The following is a 19,085-nucleotide window of genomic DNA, read 5'->3' as shown; positions in this document are numbered from 1 at the left end:
TCTAACAGACTCAAGCCCACAGCTAACCGAATTACGGAATTGTTCTCAAACTATACATTTACGGTGGGGAGCATTATTTACAGTAACGTTATTTCTTATTTACAACGCAACCCAGGACCTGTGTTTTTCTTTTTCTTTTTAGGGAACAAGAAAAAGAAATTCCTGTTGGGAGGGAGGAGACAGCATGCATTGCATCGATGCACCAGTACCAATACCACCAAAGCACCCAAAAGCACCAAAAGCACCACCAAGCACCAAAAGCACCACAAAGCCCCAAAAGCACCACTGTTCATAATAAACAACAAAACAACTGGTGGTGGTCTTCTCTTTCTCTGCTGGGCCGATGTTCTTCCCGACGTCTTCTGGCTTCATGCGGCCTACTTGGAAATAATAAAAAGCACAACTTGTGTTCCTTTTTATTTAGGGCCTCAGGGGCCAACTAAGGGTGGTCCACCTGTTTGGCATAGGTGCCGCCTTACCGAGGTCCGCAAGCAAGATTCCCTGGCCACTATGGCCGGTCTCCAACAGAGGTGCCCTGCCCCAGAACCTGGGGTCCATCAAGTGGTACTTGGCCGCAGAACAGCGGTCCATAAAGTGGTACATCAACGCAATGCATGCTGGTTCTGGGAATCTCGTGCGCACAATGGCCACCTCACGCACGCTCCCCTCGGCACCCAATGGCGCACAGGTCCTCAAGTGGGAGACAAAAGGGGGGAAGGCAAATGAGCGAGGGGTAAGGTCACAAGGGTACACGTCAATAAAGGCAATGCAGGGTGAAGTGCGTATGGAGAGCGAAGTGAGAAAAACTCGTCCCTACTGTACGTCACCCCCCCCCCTGTCACCTACACTACCCTTGCCCTTACCCCATATTTACAAGAATTTACACCTTTACAAATTCGTCACTACGTCTTGTCTTCCCCATCTTTCCCTTCTACACCAAATTCGTCTCCAATCCCTCTACTTCAAAATTTGCCATCACCAATTCATCATCAATCCTCATAAGGAGGGAGAGATGGAATTACGCACAATGTCACACCCACGTCATGATGCGTCTCACAATCCAAAACATTTGCACAGTAATAAATAATCAAAACATGGCATGGTGTGGAGTACCTGTCACCTCAGGTGAGTGGATGCAGATGGTGCGAGGAGATCCTTCTTCCTAACTATCCTCTAAATGACTTTAACACACTTTCCACTACCCGGGGTCTTTCCCTGCCAATCCATTGGCCACTTACACTATGGGTTCTAAAAACCAATTCCCATTGCCCAAACTGTGGTGCTTCTCAATTTGGGGTCTCACTCCCCCGACTCATCTCCCGGTGCCCTCGCACAATTTCTGGGCTGCGACGTGTAGCTCTCCCAGCAGGTCTACCCACCTGCACACCTCCACCACTGTAGTTGCCACCCGAGCTTACCTAGCTCCTCACCCTAACCTAACTAACTGGGGAAGACCCCTCCTGGCTCTGTCACCCCACTCGGTGCCCCCTGGCACTGGGCTACCCGGGTCCGTCCTCCGGATCCTCGGGCCCCATCCACAACAACTACTACCGGCTCCCAGAGCCCACCTGCGGCCTCACCTGGCCGACATCCTCACAGTGGTGGAGTGCCCAAACCAACTACACACACTAACAGGCTACACGCCCAGCCATTTCCACAACACTAATGCACCCCTCCAAAGACCATTCTTTCACCCGCACCACAGATGCCAATATACAACCACAATTTACCTGCACCCTCTACCTAACACTTACACTACCCGCCCCGGGTATCCGTGATGGGGGTCCACTCTTCCCCCATTCACACCTTCGCACCATCCACTCCACTCCACAATTTCCACCATACTCACTCCACGACCATCCATTCCAATACTCCATACCATTTATTCCATACACCTGTCCTCCATTCACCTGTCGTTGCACACCTGTGCAGTCATACCTGGTGCCACCTGCACCTTCCTCCTCTTCCTGGACCATTTGGTCAACACAACACGCAATCACCTTCACTCACTCATACACTGCTCCACACACCTGTTCAGTTGCACACCTGTGCAATCACACCTGTTCAATCACACCTGTTCAATCTTCAAACACACGGCATCATCTCAGCTAACTACTCCCCTCTGAAAGTTGTGCTTCCCAGTCGTCCCTTTAAACTATTGCGCTCCCTCGTCATTATAATCCACACTAATCTACCTGCGTCCCCACTACAGGTATCAGTCACTAACTAACCTTAACGTTACCTAATGTCATCTTCTAGGTCCCTACACACGATATCCTAACCCACCCGGGCTAGTTTTCACAGCCATCAACCCCATAAACTATAGCGCATTTGCCCCATTGTCTGTGAGGGATGGTGGGTTTGCCATCCCACCACATCGGGGAGGTCCTACTATCAATTTCGCTCGTCCAAATCCAACAAATCAACAATTTGCCATTTACTGCTAATCACCGTACCAATCATCAAATTTTGCCTTTTTCTAATTTTGGGTCCAAAACACTAACCTCATCACCCGTCTACTTATTAGATCCTCTCGGTGCGCCAATTCCCTTCTAAAGCTCGGCTTCGTACAGCCGAGCAATGAACGCGGGTTCTTTGGTGCCGGCGGCTGGATGCGTCCGGCACTCGGTGCAGGGACGGGGGCTTACCCGTGCCGAGATCCCACGCACCACCTCGGCGCGGAGCCATCCAATTGCCCGATCTCAACCTGCCGGAACGTCTCAATAGAAAGTGGTCGCCATGACGACCCTTCCTATCGGGCTGCCCGCTCCGCCTAGTGGAGCCCGGACGCGGCCGTTCCACGCGAGGCCCAGCGTGGATCGCGTATGGCGGTCCTTTCGAACCCGCCGTGGCTCGGATCCCCGCTGGTTCTCGTGGCACGCGAAGCCCGGCACGCACCGAGGGCCCGATTCGGCTAAAAGTCGCTCTAACCGCTAACCCGGTTACCGTCGATGCCTCACCTGCATGGTTACACGCATACGCTACCCCTTTCTTGCTCATACCTCCAGCTGTTCCCATGCTCCTCGTACCTTTCCTTACACACCTCAGTACACTCATTCCGCTCACCGACTTGGTCACACACCTGACCACCGAACACCTTGGCACACATTCGTCGCTCGCACACCTCACCAACACACCTCTTCGCGCCCCTTCCTCGGTCACCTCCTCTGTGACCATCACAGGGGTGCTTTCACTCGCACACCCAACCACGTGCCTCACGACAAACTCAAGTGTGCATTCCCACACACGCTCTACCATTCCAGTTGTGCATCCTTCCATTCCAGGTGTACATCCTCGCTCGCCTGTCACAACCAACTCACGCTCCGTGTTACTCTGACTACTCTCACCTCCATTCTTGACAGCGCACTCACCCTTACTCTCGACAGCACACTCTTTCCTCATGCACCCGTCCGTTACACACCTTTCTCGCGCACACTCTCCCGTTACATCCTCTGTAACACTCACCACAGGCGTACACTTTCTCGTTACATCCTCTGTAACACTCACCACAGCCGTGCATTCCCCCTTACTCTTGACAGCGCACTCTTTCCCCATACACCCCATGGTCGGACATTCTCGCACACCTCTTTTTCGCACACCTGACCTGTCACACACTTCACCAACGGCCTTTCACGAACACCCGGATCCAAACCAATCCCCAAGCCGACTGAAGCTTTCCTCACATCATATACATTGCCGAATATTTCGCCACTCACCTTGGCACCTCGTCTCCGCACCTCTTTTGCCACCTGCAAACTCTTTATTTGGTTAGTGAGCAGCACATCACGATTCGAGCACAGACCTTGTACATATTCCATTACTTCCTCCTTTATCTCCCTCTTAGTTTCTGTCCGTCCCTTCTTAATTTCACTCACCTCTTCTTCCACTTCCTCTAATTTTTGCTTCACCTCTTTTATTTCCCTGTGCGTCTCCTCAAGTTCATCCTCTAAGGCTACCGTGACCGTTTCTATGTGCATCCTCACCTCTCGGTCCTTCGTCTCCATTATCTCTGTCACCTCGTCCACCCTCATTGTCAGTCCCTCACGTACCATCTGACATTGCCTCTGTGTCGCTATTAATTCGTTTTTAATTTCTTTTTGTGTCGCCTTTAACCCTCCTAGTACCGCAGTGTTCTTTTGAACCTGCTCCACTAACTCCGTCTGTCCCTCTGTCAGCTGTTCCACCTCCTCCGTCAGATCTTCTATTCCCCCTTGTAACCTAGCCGTATTATTCCTCACCTCTTTCTCCATACGCTTCTCACCTCGCTTTACCTCCTCGCGTAGCCCCGAAACCTCCTCACTTACACCTCGTCGTATCTCCTCCATCTCTTTTGTAGATGCCACCCTCATCTGTCCCAATTCATCCCTCTGAGCATCCAGTTTACTTTCTAACCCGATTTGCACCTCCTCTATCTGGTTCCCCATTCGTTTGATTTCCCGGGCAGATTGTTCCCCTATTTCCCGCAATTTGTCCTCCATCCTATTTTCTAACCCCATTAACCCATTTTTCACCTCTTTTATCCCGTTGTCTAACCCCTCAAAATTATTGTCTAACTTCTCACCGGTACCCCTCGCATCGTCCCTCATTACCCCCATTTGGCCCTCCAATCGCTCACCCTGAGCATCCATCCGGTTCCCCATTACCCCCAATTGCTCATTCTGAGCCTCCATCCGGTTCCCCATTACCCCCATTTTTGCTTCTAGCCTCTCCATAAGGGCCCCCATTTGTAACATAAAAAGGTTCGAATCCACCAGCGGCGCTGCTACGGTCGCGGGCGCGGTCGCCGTGGCCATGTGCGAGGCGCCATTTTGCGCGCCCGAAACCTCGTGCGCGAGGACGCCATTTTGTGCACCTGATACCCCCTCAACCGCCTCCTCATTGCTCTCCTCCTCCCTTTCTTCCCCTAAGTCCTGGGTTACCCCTAACCCGTCTATCTCCCCCACCGACATCCGATCGCCTTGATTGTCCATGGCGCGATCTCAAAATTCGGGTTTTATTAAACAAAATTTCGGCAGCTCGTAATTTTGACCAAAATTTTTTTTTTCTACACCTTTTAAAAATTTGGTTCGGGCCTCGAATCCCACTCCCAGACACCAATTGTTACGGATCGCGGTTTAGATGTTACTTTTGGGCCGAGCGGATGGTCCAACCGCGACCGTTACAGGATCCCCAATTGGCCCGACTCCCCCAACGTTGACCAGATCGCACCATGGATATTCAATCGGGAAACCTCTAAAGCGACCGAAAGAGAAGGAAAAGAGAAGAAGACAGAGTACGGAGGAAGAACAGATTTATTATACACACACAAGCAAAAAGAAGGAGCGACCAAAATTATTTACAAGCAATGGATGGAAGAAGCAGTCACACAGTGCATCGTTAACTTATACTATTCAATTTACTTAACCCCAGGACAACGATTAGGACAGACGACGTTCACACTTACACGGGGGATATTGCAGGCAGGTATGGCTTGAGGTGGATTGCTGGAGAGGGAGGCAGGGTCGGAGGTAGCAGCTCTCAATTCTTCGCGTTTTTGGCGGGAAAACCCTCGGCCGCGTATCCACTGCCGATGCTGTAGACGTCACGTGCTGGCTCGGTCACACCTGTTCCTCTCCTTCTGGTGGAGCCGTCTCCCTCCTCTCAGCGCGTCTCTTCAAACCTTGTTTCCTCCCCAAATATCTCTCCTTTTTGGTTTGAAGTATCTCTCATCTCACAGCTCACAGCTCACAGCTCTCATGTCCTCTCTCATGTCATCTCCCAAAGCAGTCCCTTCCAGTCGCTTTTATTACTCCGGGCGGAATCAAGCCGCCGGCTGCGAGGGCACGCCTACCGGGTCGCTAACCGCGGTGCTGGTTGGCTGTTAGGGCTGTCCGATTCCTCCTCTGATCATGACGACGTGCCACGCCTGTGAGTTGGCGGCACCTACCCCCCTCTTCTCCGAGATGAGCACATGGGCAATGGCGGCTTGCGGGATTGAACACCACTCGCACCGCTTTTGAAAGGAACTTTGGAGAGCGGAGATGATTGGGGAAATTGAAAGGGGCCTACGCTTATTTCGTTTGATACAATGCAGAGTCAATCTAGTGGGAAACACATATTTAACCTACATAGAATAAGGAAATAAACTATTTAAAAAGATATATCGTGGCCTGTGTGTAAGTTTCATGGAATTAACTAGGAGGACGGCTGCGACCATTATTTACATTACGAGGGTGTTACACACAACAAAACCATACTTTTCACATTCGTTACACTTCCTCCAAAATTGTTACACTTCTCAAAAACCGTTACACTTCTCAAATTCGTTACACTTCTCAAAACCGTTACAATATATATTGCTGCCCGATAAACGGGCATGTCAGAATACCTGAGCTGTTTTGTTTCAATAAAGCAACTCGGACGAATTCCGTCTTTGGTCGCGTCAATTCTTTCGACTCGCGTTGGAGCGCAGCTCCTTCACTGGTGACCTACCGACATGGATACGGCAGTGACGCTTAAACTGCCTACCTTCTGGGAGGCTCACGCGGCTGTTTGGTTCGCTCAGGCGGACTCTCAGTTCGCCCTGCGAGGCATCACCGCGGACGACACCCGCTTCCACCATGTTGTGGCGGCGCTCGGTTCCGCTACCGCGGCCCGCGCCTTGAGCCTCCTCGAGCACCCGCCGGCTGCTGACAAATACGACGCGCTGAAGACACTCCTCCTCGACGCTTTCGCCCTCTCACCGGCAGCACGCGCACGGCGCCTGCTCGCTCTGCCCGAGCTCGGCGACACGCGCCCGTCAGAGCGCATGGACTATATGCTCTCGTTTCTCGGTGAGCACTCTCCGGATTTTCTGTTCCGCGAGCTGTTCCTTCGCCAGCTGCCTCACCCGGTACGCCTCGCCCTGGCTGGCACGTTGATCACGGATTCCCGCGCCCTCGCCAGGGAAGCCGATAAGATCTCCTCGGCGGGCCAGCACATCGGCGCGGTTACCTGGAGCCCGCCGCCGTCCGAGGCGACGCCCACGACGCCAGAGCGCCCTGCGCGGTTGGAGGCCGAACTGCCGGTGCAACTGGCGGCCGCCACACCGCACCGCCCGCTTCCGACACGACGGCCGGGGCCTGCACCTGACCGTGCGTGGTGTTATTACCATGCCAGGTTCGGACACAAGGCTCGGACGTGCCGGCCCCCGTGCACTTTTGACAGGTCGGGAAACGGCCGGGCCGGCGTTCATTCCCAGCCATGAGCGCCGGCCACTCGGGCAACTTGCTGTTTATTCGGGACAAAGCGTCTGGGCGGCGTTTCCTGTGTGACACCGGCGCCCAACTGAGCATCATACCCGCCTCCGAGCAGGACAGGCGGGACGCCGTTTGCGGCCCCTCTTTGGTCGCTGCTAATGGCTAGGCCATACGCACTTTTGGCCCACGCATCATCACCCTCTGCTTCGGCAGCCAGCGTTTTCAATGGACTTTTGTGACCGCCTGCGTCCCCATGGCTTTGCTGGGCGCCGACTTCCTCTGCGCGCATGGGCTGCTGGTCGACGTCAAACGTCGTCGCCTTGTCAACGCCGAGACCTTCAGCTCCCTGGCGTGCACAATGAGCAGCTCCGCGCCGACCGAACTGGCGTGCGCCCTCCCGGTAGCGAGCGAGTTCGCTCGCCTGCTCGCGGAATTCCCGGCCCTCACGCGGCCGACGTTTTTGGCCGTCGTGGTGCGGCACGGGATCGAGCACCACATACCCACTACGGGCCCGCCGGTCTACGCCAGGGCCCGCCGCCTCGACCCGGCCAAGCTCGCCGTGGCGAAGGCCGAGTTCGACGCGTTGGAGCACCTCGGCATCGTGCGGCGCTCCGATAGCGCGTGGGCCTCGCCACTGCACCTCGTGCCAAAGCCGGGGGGTGGATGGCACCCGTGTGGCGACTACCGCCGTCTCAACGACGCTACCACCCCCGACAGGTACCCGATCCGGCATATTCAGGACTTTTCCGCCCGTTTGGCGGGACGGGTCATCTTTTCGAAAATTGACCTGATACGGGGCTACCACCAGGTACCTGTCCGGGCGGCCGACGTCCCGAAGACGGCCGTCATCACGCCGTTCGGCCTGTTCGAATTTTTGCGGATGCCGTTTGGCCTCAAGAACGCGGCCCAGGCGTTCCAGCGCTTGATGGACGGCGTGCTGCGTGACCTGCCGTTTCTTTTCGTCTATCTGGACGATATCCTCGTCGCCAGCACGTCCCGCGCCGAGCACCTCCTCCACCTCCGAACACTGTTCGGTCGCCTCAGCGAGCACGGCTTAATTGTCAACCCGGTCAAATGCCACTTCGGCGCGACGACCGTTGACTTTTTGGGCCACCGCATCACCAAGACCGGGGCCGTGCCGCTGCCGACCAAGGTCGAGGCCATCACCACGTTCCCGCGTCCCCGTTCCATCAAGGCCCTCCAAGAGTTTCTCGGCATGGTGAATTTTTATCACCGATTCGTGCCCCGTGCTGCTCAGCTCATGCGGCCCCTTTACGAGGCCCTCCGGGGCAAGCCGGCCAAGCATGACATTGTTTGGTCCGCGGCCATGGACGCGGCCTTCGCCAGCGCCAAACGGGCCCTCGCCGACGCAACGCTGCTGGCTCACCCGGTGCTCAACGTGCCCATTGCCCTCACTACGGACGCCTCCAACTACGCGGTGGGCGCCGTCCATGAGCAATGGGTGGACGGGGTTTGGCAGCCACTCGCTTTTTTCAGCCGGCAACTCCGGCCGAACGAGTTAAACTACAGCACGTTCGACCGCGAGCTGCTCGGGCTATTCCTGGCCATTCGCCATTTCCGACACCTCCTGGAGGGCCGCCCGTTCACAGCTTTCGTCGACCACAAGCCGTTGGTCTACGCAATGGCTAAGGTCACGGAGCCGTGGTCGGCCCGCCAGCAGCGCCACCTCTCCGCCGTGTCGGAGTTCACCACGGACATCCGGCACGTCGCCGGCAAAGACAACGCCGTGGCCGACTGTCTTTCTCGGGCCAGCGCGAACGCGGTCCACCTCGGCGTGGACTTCGCGCTCATGGCGGCCGACCAGACCACCGACGCCTCGGTGCAGGCACTCCGTGCGGCGGACACGGGCCTCCGCCTGGCCGACATTCCCTTCGCGGGCACCGTCCTGCTCTGCGACGTCTCCCAGGGCCAGCCTCGCCCCATCGTGCCCGTTTCCTGGCAGCGCCGCATCTTCGCCTCCATCCACGGCCTTTCTCACCCGGGCCGGAAAGCTTCTCAGAAGCTGGTGTCGGCGCGTTTCGTCTGGCACGGCCTTCGACGAAACATCCACGACTGGGCCAACGCCTGCACGGCCTGCCAGCGGGTCAAGGTCCACCGCCACACCCAGGCCCCGCTGGCACCCTTCACCGTGCCTGAACGGCGTTTCGACCACGTCCACGTGGACCTGGTGGGGCCCCTGCCCCCCTCGCGGGGGTTCACCCACCTGCTCCCCATGGTGGACAGGACCACCAGGTGGCCGGAGGCTGTGCCCCTCGCCTCCACCACCACCGCCGACGTGGCGCAGGCGTTCATCGCCACCTGGGTCGCGCGCTTCGGCGCACCAGCGGACATCTCGTCCGACCGCGGCCCACAGTTCACGTCTGAGCTTTGGGGCGCGGTCGCCCGTTCGTTGGGGGTCACGCTGCACCGCACCACGGCCTACCACCCCCAAGCCAACGGGTTGTGCGAGCGGTTTCACCGCTCCATGAAGGCCGCACTCATGGCCGGCCTTCAGGACGACGGTTGGGCCGACCGGCTGCCGTGGGTCCTTTTGGGCCTTCGCACGGCCCCCAAGGAAGACCTCCAGGCGTCCGCCGCCGAGCTCGTCTACGGCCAGCCGCTCCGCGTCCCGGGCGAATTCGTGCCCGACGCTACCTGTCCCTGGTCCGCCGCTCGCCAGCGCTCGGACCTCCAGGAGGCCGCCCGACGATTTGCCCCCGTGCCGACGTCCCGCCACGGTGGCCCCCAGTCCTACGTCCCCCCGGCGCTTCGCACAGCGGAGTACGTCTTTGTGCGTCATGACGCGCACCGGGGGCCACTCCGGCCGCCGTAGGACGGGCCCTTCCGGGTCCTGCGACGGGGCGACAAGTCTTTCATCGTCGACTTCGGCGGCCGGCCGGACCGGATTTCTGTGGACCGCCTCAAACCGGCGCACATGGACGTCGACCGACCACCACGGTTGGCCCTTCCTCCGCGGCGAGGCCGCCCCCCGTCCACAGTCCCCCCGCTCGACCACCCACCACCACGTCGGACCCCTCCCCACGACCCTCCAGGGGTCGCTTCAGCCGGGTCATCCGGACCCCCCTTAAATTGACCCTGCCGGTGCAGGTCGATTCTGGAGGGGCGTGTGTAGCGGTTACCGCTGGATGCACACAATTGCCTTGCACCGGCCAGAACACGGCCAGACGCGCCTCTCCCGGGCATGCCCGGACTCACTGTTCCTGGGCACGCCCGAACCTCCCGGGCACGCCCGGTCTCGTCTTTCCCGGGCATGCCCGCTCTCGCCTTTCCAGGGCTCGCCCAGAGCATCCGGGCATGCCCGCTATCGCCTTTCCAGGGCTCGCCCAGAGCGTCCGGGCATGCCCGCTATCGCCTTTCCAGGGCTCGCCCAGAGCGCCCGGGCACGCCCAGCCTCGACTTGCCAGGCCACAGCCAAACACGCCCGGGAAGGTCCAGACTCGCCTTTCCAAGGCTCACCCTTGACACCCGGGCATGCCCGGTATAGCTTTTGCCGGGCAAACTTCCCGACATAAATGTGTATATATATTGCTGCCCGATAAACGGGCTTGTCAGAATACCTGAGCTGTTTTGTTTCAATAAAGCAACTCGGACGAATTCCGTCTTTGGTCGCGTCAATTCTTTCGACTCGCGTTGGAGCGCAGCTCCTTCAACGCTTACATTTACTAAGAAATAACTGAACTACCATGAGGCTACATGTTGTGGTGCATCTACCCACGAGGGGGGGTCATCCTTTATTCCAAAACCGCAACAATATATATATACATATCTATATATATATATACATATATATATCTGTGCAGTGTCTGTGTTGTGTTGTCACTGACCTACTCCCTCAAACTTTTGTGAAATCGTACCAAACTTCTGGTATGCACCTATCTCTTCCGTCGGTGTGTCCTAAGGGTATTTCTTTTTGAAAATGTTAGAATTTTTTTTTTTTTTTTGAAAAACGTTTTTTTTCAACTTAAATCTTCAACTTCAAGTGTTAATAAAATGCAATATCAAGTATATCACAAATACATTTCTGCAAAATAATTGTTTGTTTTGTGATTGGTGTAAATCATGACAAAACAGCACTCGGTGAGAGTGGTGGTGAAGTGATTTGAATTTCGTGGTGGTGAGGTGTTTTGAATTACGTGGTGGTGAGGTGTTTTGAATTACATGGTGGTGAGATGTTTTGAATTATGTGGTTGTGAGGTGTTTTGAATTATGTGGTTGTGAGATGTTTTGAATTATGTGGTTGTGAGGTGTTTTGAATTATGTGGTTGTGAGGTGTTTTGAATTACGTGGTGGTGAGGTGTCTTGAATTACGTGGTGGTGAGATGTTTTGAATTATGTGGTGGTGAGATGTTTTGAATTATGTGGTTGTGAGGTGTTTTGAATTACGTGGTGGTGAGATGTTTTGAATTACGTCGTGGTGAGATGTTTTGAATTATGTGGTGGTGAGGTGTTTTGAATTACTTGGTGGTGAGGTGTAATCATCCCAAACTTCCAGTCTGCACCTACCCCTCCCGTATGTACGTGCTGAGGGGTCCTTTTTGAGTTTTAAAAATATTTTTTCAACCTAAATTGCTTATAAAAATGTACTGTACAAACACTACAAATAAATTTGTGCAAAATAATTGTTTGTATTATGATTGGTGCAAATCATGAAAACACAGCAACTCAGGTACAGTCATTAGCCTCAGCGAAAATAACATGAAAGCCCACAGAATCTTGTTTCTCACAGTCTGAGAGTCCTTTAGGTGCTTTTTTGCAAACTCCAAGTGGACTTTCATGTGTCTTTCACCGAGGAGAGGCTTCCGTCTGGCCACTCTACCATAAAGCCCAGATCGGTGGAGTGTTGCAGTGATGGTTGTCCTTCTGGAAGTTTCTCCCATCTCCACACAGGATCTCTGGAGCTCAGCCAGAGTGACCATCGGGTTCTTGGTCACCTCTCTTACCAAGGCCCTTGTCCCCCGATTGCTCAGTTTGGCCGTGCGGCCAGATCCAGGAAGAGTCCTGGTTGTTCCAAACTTCTTCCATTTAAGAATTATGGAGGCCACTGTGCTCTTGGGAACCTTCAATGCAGCAGAGATTTTTTTGTAGGCTTCCCCAGATCTGTGCCTCGACACAATCCTGTCTCTGAGCTCTGCAGGCAGTTCCTTCGACCTCATGGCTTGGTTTTTGCTCTGATATGCATTGTCAGCTGTGAGACCTTATATAGACAGGTGTGTGCCTTTCCAAATCATGTCCAATCAATTAAATTTACCACAGGTGGACTCCAATCAAGGTGTAGAAACATCTCAAAGATCATCAAGAGAAATGGGAGGCACCTGAGCTAAATTTCAAGTGTCATAGCAAAGGGTCTGAATACTTATGTAAATGTGATATTTCAGTTTTTTCTTTTCAGTAAATTTGCAAAACTTTCTAAAATCCTGTTTTCTCTTTGTCATTATGGGGTATTGAGTGTAGATTGATGAGGGAAAAAATGAATTTAAACGATTTCAGCATAAGGCTGCAACATAACAAAATGTGAAAAAAGTGAAGGAGTCTGAATACTTTCTGTATGCACTGTATATATATATATATATACATGTGTGTGTGTGTGTGTGTGTGTGTGTGTGTGTGTGTGTGTGTGTGTGTGTGTGTGTGTGTGTGTGTGTGTGTGTGTATATCTATATTTGTGTGTATATCTATATATGTGTATGTCTTTATATGTGTGTATATCTATATATGTGTATATGTATATATGTGTATATCTATATGTGTGTATATCTATATATGTGTATATCTATATATGTGTGTATATCTATATATGTGTATATCTATATATGTATGTATATCTATATATGTGTATATCTATATATGTGTGTATATCGATATGTGTGTATATCTATATATGTGTGTATATCTATATATGTATGTATATCTATATATGTGTATATCTATATATGTGTGTATATCGATATGTGTGTATATCTATATATGTGTGTATATCTATATATGTGTGTATATCTATATGTGTGTGTATATCTTTATATGTGTGTATCTATATATGTGTGTATATCTCTATATGTGTATACCGATATATGTGTGTATTTATATATGTGTGTATATCTATATATGTGTTTATCGATATATGTGTGTATATCTATATATGTGTGTGTATCTCTATATGTGTATATCTATATTTGTGTATATCTATATATGTGTGTGTCTATATATGTGTGTATATCTTTATATGTGTGTGTCTATATATGTGTGTATATCTTTATATGTGTGTATCGATATATGTGTGTATATCTATATATGTGTGTATATCTATATATGTGTGTATATCTATATATGTGTATTAGTGGGGCAACTTAGCATAACAATTGTGCATTTTGTGAGGAAAGCACCAAATTTGGCACACTAGTAGACTATCATATTATGAAAAGATCTGGATATTGGGCTATCTCAGATTCAGAGATTTGATTTTTGCAAGATTTCGATTCGATTGGGATCGAAGAGAACACCTTCTTCGTCTTCTGTACAGTGAAGTTGCCAGCCCTGAATTCTCTGGCTACATCTGGGTGCCTCATTGGGAGTGCAACCATGTCCCTCAGATGAACAGGGACCCACCTGGCATAGTGTGTGTGGTCTAAGGCATGGAACCATGGGACCAGTTCCGTCAGGGCATCAAGGTACATCGTGAATGAAGCCTGCCGCATAGAACGCATGTAGACCAGTACCAACATCTCTAGTTCCAGCACAGTTGCCCAGTACTGAAAGTTGGGAATGCCTTCTCCTCTCTGGTGACACCAGTCTTCGAACTCAGGCAGGTCTTCTGCATCATCAGCATATGTCATACAGTGGCGTTCATACGCACGGTGTTGCAGGATGTGCAGTGCCGCTGCAGTGATTTGATGAGCTCTTCTTGTGCGGGTGACGTGGGCAGCTCACAGGAAGGAGTCGGTCGTCCCTGGCGTTGCAATCTCAGCTTGCAAATCTGCAAATCTTGCAAAAATCAAATATCTGAATCTGAGATGGCCCAATATCCATATCTTTTCATAATATGATAGTCGACTAGTGTGCCAAATTTGGTGCTTTCCTCACAAAATGCACAATTGTTATGCTATATTTAGCTTAGCTGCCAGACTATATATCGATATATGTGTGTATATCTATTTTTACGTGCTCCTACCCAAATCCCCTGGTCACGGTGTACCTCCGAGCCCCGAGAGGGGTCACGGCAGAAAAATGTGTTATTCTGTATGTCAAAGATCAATGGTGAAGCCATACCAATTGTTACCAACCAACAAGTATTGTATTAAGATCACACAAGAATAACAACACAAAAACAATAGTAATCAATTGTACAACAAATAGTATATCATTCCTATGATGGTACCATCAGGTTCGTACAATATAACTCACTGTGCTCCAAGTGAGCAAAAATAAGAAGATTCCCAATGTCTCTATTCCCGCATCAAGCCAAAGTCGTATTCCGGCATCAAGCCAAAATCGATCCGCTCCAGCGATCGTCAGAACGATGTCTAATCGAGACCAGAATCCCATTCGGATGACAGCCACAGCCACGCGGCCAAAGCTGCGCAAAGATGCCCTCAAGGCGATGGGGAAATCCAAAGGCGCCCTCCAGGCGACTGAGAAATCACACCCTCGGGTATGGACATTTCACGCCTCCAAATCGGCGACCCGCAGATTTACCTTCAAAATCCACGTGACACACACACCAGATAAATGTCTGAATGCGGTGAAAACGGCTGAAGCGAAGCAAAGAAACCTTGCGCGATGCGCAAAGCACGCGAGTCAAAATGGCCGACGGCCCGTTCTCGAGGCGTAACGGCACGACGATGATTTTCCTCAGAATCAACCGCCAAAAACCTGACACGCAGGTGGATCTGTCACAGCGATAACAACTCTGTCGCAAGAATCCCTTTCCCGGGAAACCCGAAGTTCGCTAGTGACCTCCGTTCGTCAACATTTGCTCCAGACCAAGAAGCAGCTATGCTTCTTGTCCGACTCACTCGCTCCGCCTTCTTTTTCCTCTTCCTCTTCGTCGTCGATCGGTTCCGGTTTCATTTAAAACATTAACGTTTTTACCTTTTGGAAAATAGTAATATCTATTTCCCTTAAACGACAACAATAATAGTACATGGAATCAAAAATGTTTACAGTGGATGAAAACCACAACAACGGAAGTGACGAATCCATAACACTATATATGTGTGTATATCTATATATGTGTTTATCGATATATGTGTGTATATCTATATATGTGTGTGTATCTATATATGTGTATATCTATGTATGTGTTTATCGATATATGTGTGTATATCTATCTCTATATATGACCACTTCTTCTACAACCTGTATTATAAACATATCCATAGTCTATTCACAATAATTGTATATTTGGACAAGTAATACTCGTGATAGTGTTTCAATGATACAAAGATTTATTGTTTCAATATTATTTTTTATTTTCAAACGATGATTTCAATAATATCCAAAAAGCCAAGTTTCACAATCGTTTTGTGCAATTACTTCACGTCGGAAAGAGCTGCATTACAAAAGTACTTTATGTTTCCAAACCACGATAAAAGTATAATCAAATAACAATTATTTAAACGGTGCAATACAATTAATAATCCATATTGACATTTGAGAAAAAAGAAACTTTCAATTATCAAAACATACAATGTGATGAACAACAATTAAAAAGGAAAAATGCAAATACTTCATGAAAATGAGCTCAAAGGGAGTCGCGTTCCGTGTGTGGCCCTCCCGTCCATTATCATCAAAATTCATAATCCAGTTCAAGGTACAACAGGTAATAAATCTTCATTAGATATTTCTTCACTCACTCTCTCACATCACCCTGATGGGAGGTCAATTTTTCACCTAATTAAACCTTTCCAGCAAAGTTAGGGAAACACAGTCCAGTTCCCTGGCAGGATATGAGGAGGACAGAGTTCCATTCACGTGGGACCAGGAAAGCCAATCGGTGCACGGAATGCAGGGAGAGCTGTCAGGGTTTGACGATAAACAGGCTTCTACATGAACCTTAAGGCTACCTTGGTCCCGGAGAACTGCGAAAGCATACGGTAGCTTTTGACCTCCGTTACCAGCTTTGTAGTTTCTCTGCGGTTTGACATCACACATGACATGAAAAGAATTTCCAATAGCCACATCTAGACAAAAAGCAAAAGTCTGAAAATCGTGAGAAAATAAGTGCATAATGTGATTAATGTGAAACAAGAAGCAATTTTTCTAATTACTGACTGGAATTAAATCTGATTTATTAAATAAATAAAACACTTTACATCCTTTATGTTACAAAATGGGACCATTAAGAAGCAAATAACTTTCAGTGAATTTCCCATTACTTTCAGTGGAGATAAACATGCCTTGCCTTCCTCGGACTCTGAGTGGTTAAGAAACCAAGCTATTAGTGAGTTGATATTACGTGTTCTTGGCCCTATTAAAATGCTTTAATTCCTAGATGCGAGCAGATACTCATCTGAAATCTAACAGCACCTGAACTCTCTAATTGGTGACCCAAGACCCCCTGGAGATAAACTCCCAGAATACGTGTGTGTGTGTGTGTGTGTGTGTGTGTGTGTGTGTGTGTGTGTGTGTGTGTGTGTGTGTATGCCTGTGTATCATCCCACTCCTCCCTCCCGGTCTTTATAACAGCTGTTCACCACCATCTCTTGTCTTCCCCCATCCAAAACCTTGATCTTTTCTACCCCCGTTAATTCACCCGAGATCCACTTTTCTGCAATACCGACTTCTTTTCTGGAAGTTCTAGCTGTGTCCATGTGTTTTTTTTACCTCTCCCACCCCCATCCTCCTTTCCACGCCTCCACCCCCAAGCCCTCTACCTCCCACAGATCTCCCGATGTCCCAGCTCTCAAATGTTGTACTTGTGTTCTGCCCCCTCTCTCCCCATCTTGTCTCCCGCTCCCTTTATTTCGTCTTATGTGTCCGTTTGTTTTTTTGTCATTAATGTTAGCTCTTACACGAGCCTCGATCTTGTATACAAAAACAAAAAAATATGCCTGTGTATGGTGTTGAAATCACTTAATTGATGGGGGTACAGGCCCAAAAATTTGGGTGTGCTTTATGTTCAATCAATATTATGCAGTCAGGCTGGAGATGGGACCACGGCACAAAATCCACAACAACGATGTCATAAAAATAATTGATTTAATAAGCAAGGGTAGGGACACAGCAAGCAATGAATCAACAGGGAAAGACAAGCAATTCCGACATCACCACTGCTCATCTTACAAATAATCTTACACACGCACATACTCGCACAGAAACATTCAGGACAGACAAAATAGGCGGATAGATAGAATATAGGGAGGCAGAGGGGTTTGGCCTGTCCTCTGCCTCTCGAGCTGTAGGGTGTCTGCGGTCCAATGTGCAGGCTGATTCTGTCCCAGTCACATGCATGCCAAAAATGGTCAAGCCAAGCTCCTTCCGGGAGCAGCACCCATGGCAGGCAGACATGCGGACTGGAGGTGAGGCCAGATGATCGCTTTCAGCAGCTGAACTCTCTTGGCTATTCTGGCTGATGCGACACGTTCTCTCAGAGGAGGCGCCTTTATTGACGCCACCCCTGACACCGCCGCTCCTCCATTGGCCGCGCAGTGGTCACATGCCCTCCCTCCCCACCGGGCACAGAGTGCCGCTCTTATTCTCCCCACAGGCCCTTTCAGGGGCCATTATCCCCAGGAGTAAATGGTGGGGGAACAAAGGGAATTAAATAACACTGTGGTTGAGGAAGAAGAAGAAGAAGAAGAAAAAGACCGACATAGTCCACCTCCTCAGGTGGAATAAATCACTAAACATGGCCCAGATGACCTTTCATATGTCCTCTTCAAAGTCTGATCTAGGGCAGGCACTTTCGACTTTGCTAACGCCTCCTAATTAGCATAACTCCAAGATGGCCACCACAAAAGTAGGCTGTAACTGGGATTGGACAGATATCAGCAGTCACTACTCTGAATTAAACATGCTTCAGATGTAGATTGATAGTTCTAATGATCAGGAATCGAATGAACCATACGAGGTCAAGGTCACATGGAAAGGTCAAGGTCACTGGCATTTTTGACTGAAAATGACAATAAACTGTATACATCAGCAACTACTGCACCAAGTTGGATATACTTGATATGTAGATTGAAATTCCTAGGGATAGGAGATCAGATTAAAATGATTCATGACCTTGGGAGGTCAAGGTCACGAGAAAAGGTCAAGGTGACATGTTGATATCTGCAATATGTGTACAGTATAAATTAATTATCAGATGGTGGTACCCATAGATTGAAACCAACATTTGACTCATACAGACTCATTTATCTTGGGGAAATATTCAAACGTCATGACAACATGACGGAATTAATGAAACATTTAAAAGTCTCATATTCCATTGTTATGTTTTCATGAGTAAGATGAGTTACAAGAACGACGAGTCAATATGCAAGATACATAAAGGTGTGATCACAGAGTGATAATGATACTTGCAGGATGATACTAAAAACGATCAGGACCTAAGGGGATCTACAGCGAGTCAAATTGGGTCCAGGTTTGATCCCCCCAAAATAGGTATTAACCTTGTTCTCCATTACATATTTCTTCAACCACACCTACCTGTGGTTTCCTGGTTATACCAGGTGAGCTCAAGGGCATTTCCCCTATTTTTTTTTTTTTTTGTGAATTAGGAGGAGGGATGGGGAGGAGTTGGTTGAAAATGAATCAACTCACCCCTCTGCCCCTCCCACCACTATAGATTCATCCACCCGTGATTGTATGTTGTTCACACTTTATAGTTTATGTCAATTATATTTTAAA

The sequence above is a fragment of the Myxine glutinosa genome, chromosome 6, assembly GCF_964187855.1.
Source record: "Myxine glutinosa chromosome 6, kmMyxGlut1.1, whole genome shotgun sequence".
NCBI lineage: Eukaryota > Metazoa > Chordata > Myxini > Myxiniformes > Myxinidae > Myxine > Myxine glutinosa.
This window is presented reverse-complemented; position numbering follows the sequence as displayed.